Raw genomic sequence first — 13,268 nt, 5'->3', positions numbered from 1 at the left:
TTTTAAGGAGGATTCATAAGAGACAGGCTCTCTTTCTGCTTCAGCTGGCGAGTCTCTCTTGTGGAGTTCGTCCAGACCCTCTGTCGGAATCGTCAGCTTCACAGCCTGCCCTGTGGATTTCGGAATCTGCGTTCCCATGGTACTGTAGAGAACCCTAACTAATACATCTTGGTACAAGGAGTGATTCTTAAGAAACAGAATCAACAGGGAACACTTGCAAATATGAAATTTATGAAAGTGTCTCATGTGACCGCAGGACAGGGACAGAGCCTGTCTCTTCTGAATCCTCCTTAAAAGGCTTCCAGTGATTAGGCTGAGCATCACTCATTACAGAAGACACTCCCCTTGGCTGATTACAAATGGAATCAGCTGTGGATGCAACTGACATGATCATGTTCTAATTCTATGAAATGTCCTCATTGCAATAGACAGGCCAGCACTTGCCCAAACAGACAAACAGGTACCATCATTTGGTTAAGTTGACACATGAAGCTGACCATGACAGTCCACGCCTTGTCAACTTGGCAGCTATGTATATCACCTTAAATCATACCTAATTTCTAAATAAAAAACATTAAAACACACATTTTTTTTCTTTCACCTAACAATATTCCACTGTCCTGCATATAACTGGAAACGCAGTAACTCTCTCCAAAATAGGGTGCAAGTCCTTGGGTAATATTCATTCTTAAACTTGATATCTTACAACTTAAATAATATAACAGGAACAAAACAACATTGCATTCCTTGTTTCTGTAACTGATCATCTGGTCGTAGTTCATATTTATCACTACCTTCTTCCACTACTCATTTCATATTCTCTTTTCCCTCAGCAAGCACTTCAGCTGGCCGTGGTTCTTTCCCTGGTGGAGTGACCCAAACCTTCATTCCTGAAGTTTCTGAGCCATTGGTAGTCCTAACTGGATTGGGTTGTTGCAGTTTTCCATTGATTTTAATCACAGGGCATGGTAGTACTAAAAGACGCCCTAGGGGATCTTCTATATTCCAAGAAAACTCTTCTTTACTTCCATTATGTAGTTGCAGTCCTACTTCCTTCTGATAGTCAGGGTCAGTAACCCCAGACAATAATGTAATCCCTTCTTGGCTTGTTGATCCAGGGGCATAAATAGCCCAAAGTGACCAGGTGGCAGTCTTAGATTCCAGTTCAATGGAAACATTGTTGTTTCTCCTGGTAGAAGCACTCTCCCTTTTGGAACTAAAACCTGTAGACCAGCAGAGCTTGGGGTCACAGGAACAGGAAGCAAAATTGTCCTAGTGGATCACTAGGGGTAATAGTGAGTGGTGCCACTCCCATTTCCACCCCTTGGTTCCTGGACCCATGGATCCTGGCTATGGGAGAAACAGCACCATACAGTGGACACTGATTCAGAGCATACACAGCTTCCTGGAGAACATTACCCCAGTCCTTCAAGATATTGCCACCTAGTTGGCACCATAATTGAGTTTTCAAAAGGCCATTCCACCGTTCTATCAATCCAGCTGCTTCTGGATGATGGGGAACATGGTAATACCAGAGAATTCCGTGAGCATGTGCCCATTCCTGCACTTCGTTTGCTGTGAAGTGTGTTCCTTGATCAGAAGCAATGCTGTGTGGAATCCCATGACGATGGATAAGGCATTCTGTAAGCCCACGGATGGTAGTTTTGGCAGAAGCATTGAGTGCAGGGAAAGCAAACCCATATCCAGGGTATGTGTCTATTCCAGTTAGAACAAGTCACTGCCCCTTCCATGAAGGGAGTGGTCCAGTGTAATCAACCTGCCATCATGTAGCTGGCTGGTCACCTCGGGGAATGGTGCCATATTGGGGGCTGAGTGTAGGCCTCTGCTTCTGGCAGATTGGGCACTCAGCAGTGGCTGTAGCCAAGTCAGCCTTGGTGAGTGGAAGTCCATGTTGCTGAGCCCATGCATAACCTCCATCCCTATCACCATGACCACTTTGTTCATGAGCCAATTGGGCAATGACAGGAGTTGCTGGGGAAAGAGGCTGGCTGGTATCCACAGAACGGGTCATCTTATCCACTTGATTATTAAAACCTTCCTCTGCTGAAGTTACCCTCTATGTGCATTCATATGGGACACAAATATGTTCATGTTTTTAGACCACTCAGACAGGTCTGTCCACATACTTCTTTCCCAGAACTCTTTGTCATCAGTTTTCCAATTATGCTCTTTCCAAGTCCCTGACCATCCAGCCAAACCATTAGCAACAGCCCATGAGTCAGTATACAAACGCACCTTATGCAGAATATTCATAGATGCTTTATTCATAATAACCCCACACTAGAAATAACTCAAATGTCAATAACCAAACAGATAAATTGTGGTATATTAATATAAAGGAATAGGGCAGGCCACGGTGTCTCAGCAGGCAAGAGCACTTGCCTGCCATGCCAGAGGACCCGGGTTTGTTTCCTGGTGCCTGCCCATGTATAAAAAATATATATATATATTCCCCAACTGTGCATTGGGGAAAAGGAAATGATCAGATGTTTCTGGGACACTGGTTCAGAAGGGACATTAATTCCAGGGGACCCAAAACGTCACTCTCTTCCACCTGTCAGAATAGGGGCTTACGGAGACCTTTATATATATATATATATATGTATATATAAAGGAATATAAGGCTGGATCAGGCTGGATTTATTGATATGGGCCCACTAAGCAGAAATTCTGAATTCAGTGTTAATAGCTTGAGGGGTTAGAAAAGGTATTAACAGTTTGTTTGGATGGTTGGTTGAAACATGGATCAAAAGGTGACCAACATTACCTGAGGTTGAAATTCCAGAACTACCCTGGTATAATGTAGATGAGGGGATCCAGAGGCTTAGAGAGATTGGAATGTTAGAGGGGATTTATCATGCAAAGCCTGCTTTTACACCCTAGGAATGTCTGGAGGATGTACCTTTTACCAGAACAGTGAGAAATAAATTCATGAGACTAGCACCATCATCCCTGAAGAGCTCTGTAGTTGCACTTCTCTGTAGGTCAGATATTATTGTAGGAACTGCTGTCACTGAGGTATCCTTAAACACAATGGGGATGACAGATCCCAAGTTGGCAGAAGCCAGCTGGCAGTACTTAATTGCCAAAGACAGGGTAGACATGGCTATTATAATAGACAGAAAACTCAAAGCAGGAGTCAGAATGTTCACTCGCAGAGATTTGTGGCTTTGGCTAGTAAATCGTGGGTACCTAGAAATACAATAGAAGGGCAGTCTACTAAATTCTTGTTCGAGCTGTGTAAACAAGAGTTCTAGGTCAGGTAAACAGAAGTCTAACCTGAATTACAAAAACATAGAGTCACGGACCCTTAATCAATTTCCAGACTTTAGACAGTTTACAGACCCAGAGCCCCTTTAATGAAGGGGAGGCCAGGTCCCTTTGTGGGAGACCCTGTTACACTGCCACAAATTTATAGTGTTAATCTTCCTCCAAGCCTTCCGCAGGGAAACCAATGGCCTTTTACCAGGATAACTGCATTGGGGAAAAGGAAATGATCAGATGTTTCGGGGACACTGGTTCAGAAGTGACGTTAATTCCAGGGAACCCAAAACGTCACTCTGTTCCACCTGTCAGAGTAGGGGCTTATGGAGACCAGGTGATCAATGGAGTTATAGCTCAGGTCCGTCTCACAGTGGGTCCAGTGGGTCCCCGGACCTATTCTATAGTTATTTCCCCAGTTCTAGAATGTATAATTGGTATAGACATACTAAGCAACTGGCAGAATCCCCACATTGGCTCTCTAACTTGTACAGTAAGGGTTGTTATGGTGGGAAAGGCCAAGTGGAAGCCATTAGAACTGGCAAAATAGTAAATCAGAAGCAATACCAGATTCCTGGAGGGATTGCAGAGATTACTGCCACTCTTAAGGACTTGAAGGATGCAGGGGTGGTGATTTCTACCACATCCCCCTTCAACTCTCCTATTTGGCCTGTGCAGAAAACAGAATGGGTCTTGGAGGATGACAGTGGATTATCGTAAGCTCAACCAGGTGTTAACTCCAATTGCAGCTGCTGTTCCAGATGTGATATTGCTTGAGCAAATCAGTATATCCCCTGGTACCTGTATGTAGTTGTTGATCTGGCAAATGCTTTTTTCTTAATAGCTGTTAGTAAAGACCACCAGAAACAGTTTGCTTTCAGCTGGCAAGGTCAGCAATATACTTTAACTGTCCTACCTTGGGAGTATATCAACTCTCCAGCCCTGTGTCATAATCTTGTCCGCAGGGACCTTGATCGTTTCTCCCTCCCACAAGACATCACACTGGTCCACTATATTGATGATATCATGTTGATTGGACCTAGTGAGCGAGAAGTAGCAACTACTCTAGACTTACTGGTAAGGCATTTACGTGTCAGAGGATGGGAGATAAATCCAACAAAAATACAGGGGCCTTCCACCTCAGTGAAATTTCTAGGTGTCCAGTGGTGTGGGGCATGTCGAGATATCCCTTTCAAAGTGAAGGATGAGTTGGTGCATCTGGCCCCTCCTACAACCAAAAAAGAGGCACTACGCCTAGTTGTTCTCTTTGGATTTTGGTGACAACCTATTCCTCATTTGGGTGTACTACTCTGACCCATTTATCGAGTGACCAGAAAAGCTGCTAAGTGGGGACCTGAACAAGAGAAGGCTCTGCGACAGGTCCAGGCTGCTGTTCAGGGTGCTCTGCCACTTGGGCCATATGATCCAGCAGATCCAGTGGTGCGGGAAGTGTCAGTGGCAAATAGAGATGGTGTCTGGAGCCTTTGGCAGGTCCCTATAGGAGAATCACAACGCAGAGAGTTTGGAGCAAAGCCTTACCACTTGCTGCAGATAACTACTCTCCTTTTGAGAAACAGTTTTTGGCCTGCTACTGGGCCTTAGTAGAGACTGAATGCTTAACCATGGGCCACCAAGTTACCATAAAACCTGAGTTGCCTATCATGAGCTGGATGTTGTCTGACACACGAAGCCATAAAGTTGGGCATGCGCAGCAGCACTCTTTTGTAAAATGGAAATGGTATATACGAGATAGGACCAGAGCAGGTCCTGAAGGCACAAGTAAGTTACATGAAGAAGTGGCCCAAATGCCCATGACAGGTGACTATCTTAAATATGAGAGGATTAAGAAAATTCTGGAATGCTTTAATATACTGTTTGAAAAAGTATTCTTACCTGTTAAATTTTAAGAAGTAAGTGTTATGAAAAATGACACTAAATAAAAAAGAAAACAGCATAAAGCAGTTATAACTTCACTTTTAATTTATATAAATCTGTGAATGCATGTGGGCAGGAAACAATAAATAGAAAACAGTGTTGGATGATGTGCTGATTTTATAGCATTATATACCCTAGAAAAGCCATGTTTTTATCCTGATCCAATCTTTTTTTAAACTTTTTTATTGTATAATATAACATGTGTGTGTGTGTATATATATATATATATATATATATATATATATATATTTATTTATTTATTTATACAGAACCAAGAAATAAAAAAAGCAGTAGTTTTCAAAGCACTCTTCAATAAGTAGTAACAGGAGAGATGCCAGAGTTTGACATGGGCTACCACACTATTCTCTCAGATTTTTCCTTCTATCTGTTCCAGAGTATAGGAGGCTAGAGGGCTTCAATATTTTATCACAATTCACTTTTTTCTTTTTTTTTTATGAAAAATAACATATGTACAAAAAAGCAATAAATTTCAAAGCACAGCACCACAGTTGTAGAATATATTTCAGAGTTTGATGTGGGTTACAATTTCACAATTTTAGGTTTTTACTTCTAGCTGCTCTAAGATACTGGAGATTAAAAGAGATATCAGTTTAATGATTCAGTAGTCATATTCATTTGTTAAATCTTGTCTTCTCAGTATAACTCTACCATCATCTTTGATCTTTCTATCCCTCTCTAGGGGTGTTTGGGTTATGGCCATTCTAACTTTTTCATGTTGGAAGGGTCTGTCAGTAATATTGGTTAGGGAGATGGAACTATCTGATGTTCTGGAGAGGCTGGGCCCTCTAGGTTTCAAGATTTATCTGGTCTAGGGACCCATGTGGAGATTGTAGGTTTCTGGAAAGTACTGCTAGTGCATGAAATCCTTGTAGGATCTTATATATTGCTCTAGGTGTCCTTTAGAATTGGCTGGAATGGTCCTTTTTGGGGATTGGCAGGTTATGATAGGTAGCAATGTCTTACTGAAGCTTGCATAAAAGCAACCTTCAGAGTAGCCTCCTGACTCTATTTCAACTCTCTCTGCAATTGATACTTTATTAATTTTACTTGTTTTCCCCCTTTTGGTCAGAATTGAATTGTTAATCCCATGGTGCCAGGGCCAGATTCATCCCTGGGAGTCGTTTCCCATGTCATCAGGAAGACTTTCACCCCTGGATGTCATGTCCCATGTGGGGGGGATGGCAATGATTTCACTTGCAGAGTTGGGCTTAGAGAAAGTGAGACCACATCTGAGCAACAAAAGAGGTCCTCCGTAAGTAACTCTTAAGCATACCTATAGGTAGGCTAAACTTCTCCACTACATACATAGGCTTCACAAGAGTAAGCCTCAAGATCAAGGTATGGCCAATTGATTTGTGTGTCCCTAAAGGTTGACACAGTATAAGGGGATTTCCTGATGGTAAAGTTTAATAGTTCCCTGTTTTTTTCTCCCATCCCTCAAGGGACTTTGCCAATACTTTTTGATTATCTGCTTAATATACTGTAGGATGTATCCAGGCATTACATTAAGCTATACAGGATTAAAAGACCTCTTTCTTATTCTGGGCTCCCTGTATTTCAGTTGTTCCAATGAGCTACACAGATAAGTTGAGTTAGATTATGTGCTACAGAAAATTTCAATTCCAGACCAAATAAACCTTTCTTCTTTTGTTCTCAAAGAATATGTGTGGTTCTAAAATATAGATGTTGTCTTCCTTACCCCTGTGTTCAGAATTACTTTAACCCGAACTTGAACGGCTTCATTCTTATTTCTAAATGTCAATTTACATATATATATATTTTATTCATCTCCAAAGGTCACTGGCTTTGTGACCTTTGTGTATATATATATGTGTGTGTGTGTGTGTGTGTGTGTATACATATATATATGTGACCTTTGTGTGTATATATATATGGTTTATATATATATGTAAAATAGTCTCTGCAAATCCAGAAATAATAATTACCACTCCTGACTTAATGTGCCTACTATAAAAGCTTACAATCCAGGACTCTGTTTTCTTGTAAGCATTTTCTAAAGGAGACCATACCATTGTTGTTCTTCTGTTTCTGGCTTATTTTACCTCACCAAATGTCCCACACATTCATTCACATCATTGCTTGCCTCATGACTTCATTCCTTTTTTGTAGCAGCACAACATTTGTTTATGAGTGTTCCTCATTGTTCTCCAATCTACTTCTCAGTTAGTGCATCCTTCAGCCACCTGCATTCATTAGGGATCATGTATAGTGACCAAAGTCCACAGTCCCATCAACACTCTCCATTTTAGATAATTTCATTGTTCCCAAGAGAAAGAAAACAAGTAAACACACCCTCGCCAAATAGGAAATCTAAATCTCCTCTTAACTCTTGCCCCACCCCCACTCCCATTACTTACCTCTGTTGTTGCTGTGGTAGTGCTGATGTTTTCCTTTTAACACTAGCCCATAGCATGCAGTAGCAATTTTCCCCTGTACCCTGGACTTAAAAACTCTTTGTACACGAATCATACCTGTGAAGTAGTTCTTACAAGAACTATTAGTCTTAGTCAGTGGGGCTATACAACCCCTTTCAATCTTATTCATCTTCAGTATAGTAATATTACTTATAGACCCATTAGAGAACTGCCTTCACTTCTATCTGTTCCCTTACGTTGGGAGTTCAACCTCATTAGCTAGGCATTCACCCATCTCTAGTTTCTATGTATTTCTAAGTCCCCTATATTCTGTATTATAAGCCTCTGATTTTACCTTTACCATGGTCATAAAAGTGGAATCATACAGTATCTGTCCTTTTGTATCTGGCTTATTTCATTCAGCATTATGTCCTCAAGGTTCATCCATCTTGTCATGTGCTTCAGGACATCATTTCATCTTATACTGCTGCATAATATTCCATCTTATGAATATACCACGTTTTGTTAATCCACTCATCTGCTGATAGGCATTTGGATTGTTTCCATCTTTTGGCAATTATGAATAATGCTGCTGTGAACATCGATGTGCAAATGTCTGTTTGTGTCACTGCTTTCAGCTCTTCTGGGTATATGCCATGTAGTGCTTGTGCTGGTTTGAAAGGATTTATGTACCCTAGAAAAGCCATGTTTAATCAAAATCCCATTTCATAAAGGTAGAATAATCCCTATTCAATACTGTATGTTTGAAACTGTAATCAGATCATCTCCCTGGAGATGTGATTTAATCAAGAGTGGTTGTTAAGCTGGATTAGGTGACGACATGTCTTCACCCATTTGAGTGGGTCTTGGTAAGTTTCTGGAGTCCTATAAAAGAGGAAACATTTTGGAGAATGAAAGAGATTCAGAGAGAGCGGAGCAGAATGACATAGCCACAAGAAGCAGAAAGTCCACAAGCCAGTGACCTTTGGAGATGAAGAAGGAAAACGCCTCCTTGGGAACTTCATGAAACAGGAAGCCAGAAGAGAAAGTAGCAGATGATGGCTTGCTCGCCATGTGCCCTTCCCGCCGAGGGAGAAACTGTGACTTTGTTCTCCACGTGTCTTTCCAGATGAGAGAGAAACCCTGAACATCATCAGCCTCTTGAACCAAGCTATCTTTCCCTGGATACCTTTGATTGGACATATCTATAGACTTGTTTTAATTGGACATTTCTCGGCCTTAGAACTGTAAACTAGCAACTTACTAAATTCCCCTTTTTAAAAGCCATTCTGATTCTGGTATATTGCATTCTGGCAACTAGCAAACTAGAACAGTGTTATTGCTGGGTTATAGGGCAACTTGATATTTAGTTTCTGAAGGAACCGCCAACAGTCTTCCATAGTGACTGCAACATTATACATTCCCACCAGCAGTGCATAAGTGTCCCAGTTTCTCCACATCCTTTTCAACATTTATAGTTTATTCTTTGTTTAGTAGCAGCCATTTTTATAGGTGTGAGTTGGTATCTCATTGTAGTCTTGATCTGCATTTCCCTTATAACCAATGAAAATGAACATCTCTTCATGTGCTTTTGAGACATCTGTATTTGCTCTTCAGAAAAATGCCTATTCATATCTTTAGCCCATTTTATAATTGGGTTGTTTGTTCTTTTGTTGTTGAGTTATATGATTCCTTTGTGTATACATCATATCAAACCTTTGTCCGATATGTGATTTCCAAATATTTTCTTTCATTGAATTGGCTGCCTCTTCACCTTTTTCACCAAGTCTTTTGAGGTGTAGAAGCATTTCATTTTGAGGAGTTCCCATTTATCTATTTTTTTCTTTTGTTGCTTGTACTTTGGGTGTAAATTTTAGTAATAGGAGTAATATCTCCTATTACAAGGCCTTGAAAATGTTTCCCTACATTTTCTTCTAGAAACTTAATGGTGCTTGTCCTTATACTTACGTGTTTGATCCACTTTAATTTTTGTAAGATAGGGATCCTCTTTCATTCTTCTGGCTATTGATATCCAGTTCTTCCATGCCCATTTATTGAAAAGATTAGTTTGTCCCACTTCAGAGGATGTGGGGGCCTTGTCAAAAATCAGTTGACCATAGATTTGGTGGTCTATTTCTGTACTCTGGATTCGATTCCATTCGTCAGTGCTTCCATCTTTGTACCAGTACCATGCTGTTTTGACCACTGTGGCTTTATAATAAGGACGACAGCCTGCAGGGAACAGGGAGGGGAAGGTAGTGCTCGGAAAGAGGCAGGAAAGGTGGTTTGGGCTGCACTTGAGGTAGGGGTGTGGGGTGAGTATACGTGTTGGGGTTTGGTAGGGTGGAGGCGCTTGGAGTGTGGGGAGTGGGGGCTGGTGATGGGGTTCAGGTACATGGGGTGTGGGGTAAGTCTCAGGTCATGGGGATGTGCTGGTGAGGGTAGCGCATTCAAGGAACATGGCTTGGCTTACTTCCTGGTCCCTGTCTCCCCATCCATGCACTCTTGTGGGCTCCACACTTCCTTCTGCGTTAGGCTCCAGTTTTCTGCTTCTTATCCCCTCAGCTCCTGCAAGCAAGGCTGCCCTATGTGGTGCAAAAGACTCTCCCAGGTCAGTTGTACTTTTTTTTTTTTTTTTACTGATGTCATTTTTCATTTTATTCTTTAGAGTCAAATAGAGTTGAATTTTATGGTGATTGTTTATTACCTAGAATCCATCATTCCATTTTATTTCAACAAGACTTTGAAATAGTACCTAATTCTCTACTCCAGAGGAAAACATAATTGAGGTAAAAATGAAAGAAATACAAGAAAAAAAAGCCAAGCCCAAACTATTTAGAACTTTCTGCATACCTTAGCATAATAGGACAGTTTTTTTCAGAGTGGTCTGCAGACCGCTTGTGTGTCTGTCAGCTCATAGTTAATGTGGCTGCACGTTACAGAAACCCGATCACAGTGGCGCAACCAGGTAGGGGGTCACTTTTCTGATGTACCAAGACATCTGGAAATAGACAAAACCCAGGGTCCTGTTACCTCCTTTTCCTCTATTCTTGGCCTGTGACTTGATTTGTCCTCAGGATGGCAAGGTGACACTGATATCTACAGGCATCCCCATTTGTCTTTCAGGAAGAGGGAGTCCATTTTCCTTAATTCAGGTATCAGGAAGAATCCAGGCCAAGGCCACACCTATCTCAAGATTCATCTCAATATATATTTTTACTGGCACCTCACTCTTGCTACCCTGAAAATGTACTGGGTTCTCTTATGGGGAAGATAGATATTGGGTGAGCAGCAATAGCATGCAGTCATATAGTTGAGAGACAGGCTCAACTGTCTCTCAGTTGGTAGACTGTATTTGCAGTTGGTAGACTGTGTTACTAACAAGGTGGGTTTTTTTCCCCCTTATATTATGCTGTTCACAATTTCAACCTCGTTGTGAGGCTGATTCTGGCTCTTGTGTCTTAAGATACCTGCCAGTATCAATCAGTACTTCATACTTTATTTATATCCAGTGGGAGACCCAAAAAGGGAAAAAAAGAAAAAAGAAATTCAGTAGCTCCCAAGAGAAAGAATCCTAGAAACCTCCAGCAATCCTCTGTTGATCTCTCATTGTCAAGAATACAATCACATTTCTGAACCAAGCACTGACAAGGAGGAAACAACCTTTTAACCAGTTGTCTACCCTTTGAGCGAGAATCAGAGTTATTCAGTCAGTTATTTCCTCAACTTGAAGTTTCTTCAAAGTGGTAGAGTCAAGTGGCTGTTTGGGGGAATACATCTATTCTAGTTTGCTGCACCCAATAATTGGTATCCTGACTTGGCCATTTAGACTCAGCCATTGTGAATCCTTATTTCTTCCCAGAGCTTCTTCATATGTGGATTCCTACCCTTAGGGTAGAGGTCGGACATGACATCAGATTTATTACAGCTTTTGGCAGGGTGACCACACCTGAGTCACAAGCTTATTGTTTTGTCCATCTTAGATTCTTATTTTCACCAAGGCATTTGCTAATTCTGAGGAGGCACATGGACTACCTCTCAAATTCCTTGTGCTTCTCTCATAGTCACAATTGGTTTACTTTCAATTAGCAGTCCCTGGATGCATAATGGACTCTATTCTGTTTTCCTAATGAAAACTGAGGGTAGTAATCTTGATAGAGGAACTTCACTTCCCCAGATGAGCAGTGTATTAAATAATATGTCTAGCCTGGAAATACATATTCATCTCAATATTTTAGATTTGGGAAAACTTGCAAAGAAACAGAACTCATATTGAGGCTATACAAACCCTTTTCCTTGAGCTCTTTCAGCATTTTTATACTGACATCATATGTGCGGGCGGAGTAGATGTAGTCAAAACACCAAGATTTTGGGTGCCGGTATGAGTGGTGTGATGGGCAACAGGTACATCAAGGTTGGGGGAAATGTTTATGAATTGAACCATGAATTTACAATTTTAATAGCAGCTATACATCCCATTAGCTGGTAACAATAAAAGTTTGAGCGAGTCATTAAGTCTGGAGATTTACCCTTTGAACTGTCACTAAAAGTTAAGTTAAAGCCAAATTCTTCAAGACAAAGATTAAGAAAACAAAGAGGGAAGAGAGCATTGGAGAGATGATAGGATACAGAAGAGCGAGGGAGTGGTCAGGAGATTTGCTACAAGAGGACCAAATAGTTCTTTATAGGCCAAACATACTCTACGCTGAGGAAGTATAAGAGCAGGAGACCAGCCCTCTTAAGTCTCTTTCAGAAAAGCATTCCTTACGATATTGTACAAACATGGAATTTTTACCTGCATTCTCAACCTTAGTTTCACTCAATTTTTTATGTGATTTTTTCACATAAAAAATCACAGAAACTAAAGGCTTAATGACTTGCCTAACACATGGAACCAAGGGTCATGTCTTATACTTTTCTAGAATAGCATAGATGTGCCATCTCTCAAGGATCATATTAAACTCAGCGATCCCATTAAGGTATTAGGTTTAGGAGAATTCTTTACACCAAGAATCACAATCTGGGGCAACAAGATCCAGGCAAGTAACGTGAAGGAGCTAAGTGGGCCGAGAGTTGGCAAAATCAAAAGCACATGTTCTTCAGCTGATCCCAATTTTCATTATATGAAATTTCATTATTTTGTCTTTGGAGAAGAGTGCTAATACCAATCCTAGTAACAAGGAAGCCTCTGCCTTCCAGGTTGAGTCTAAACTTGTGATCAAAATCTGACTTCAGAATTCGCCAATCCAGTTTTAGCAAAGAATTTTATTTGCTAGTTCCCAAAAGCCAAATTCAGAAAATAGCCACCCACTGTAAGAATATTCTGTAGTAAAACATTTAAAATTATCCTTTCCTTTCTTCCCAAGTTGTGCTCCTTTATGTATGTTGCATTTTAGGGGAGAATAATGCACAGAAACACTGTGTGAAGAACACATGGCACTTATTATAGGAGCTTCCACTTTCTGGTGCATTGTTGTTTTTTTGTAGCTCCCCCTTTAGATAGAAATTTATTGTGAAATTTTCTTTTCTTTATAGCAAAAAATTTTAAAATCCCCTCCTCTTACACTTCCCACTTGATTTGGAAAAGTACAGAAATGAAAAGTCTTCCCCCCTAGCTGTGGTTAGAACACGGAATGTTGAAGAATATCTGGATTA

The 13,268-nt window shown here is 40.8% G+C and overlaps 1 protein-coding gene across 3 annotated transcripts in view; it reads left to right on the top strand.

The window, feature by feature from the left end:
• The window catches only part of BARD1 (BRCA1 associated RING domain 1), a 120,226-nt gene that overhangs the window by 80,459 nt on the left and 26,499 nt on the right, over nucleotides 1-13,268 (top strand). The window lies entirely within an intron of this gene.

The sequence above is a fragment of the Tamandua tetradactyla genome, chromosome 3 (assembly GCF_023851605.1).
Source record: "Tamandua tetradactyla isolate mTamTet1 chromosome 3, mTamTet1.pri, whole genome shotgun sequence".
Classification (NCBI taxonomy): Eukaryota; Metazoa; Chordata; class Mammalia; order Pilosa; family Myrmecophagidae; genus Tamandua; species Tamandua tetradactyla.
The sequence above is the reverse complement of the archived record's forward strand: the minus strand, read 5'-3'. Positions and strand labels throughout refer to the sequence as shown.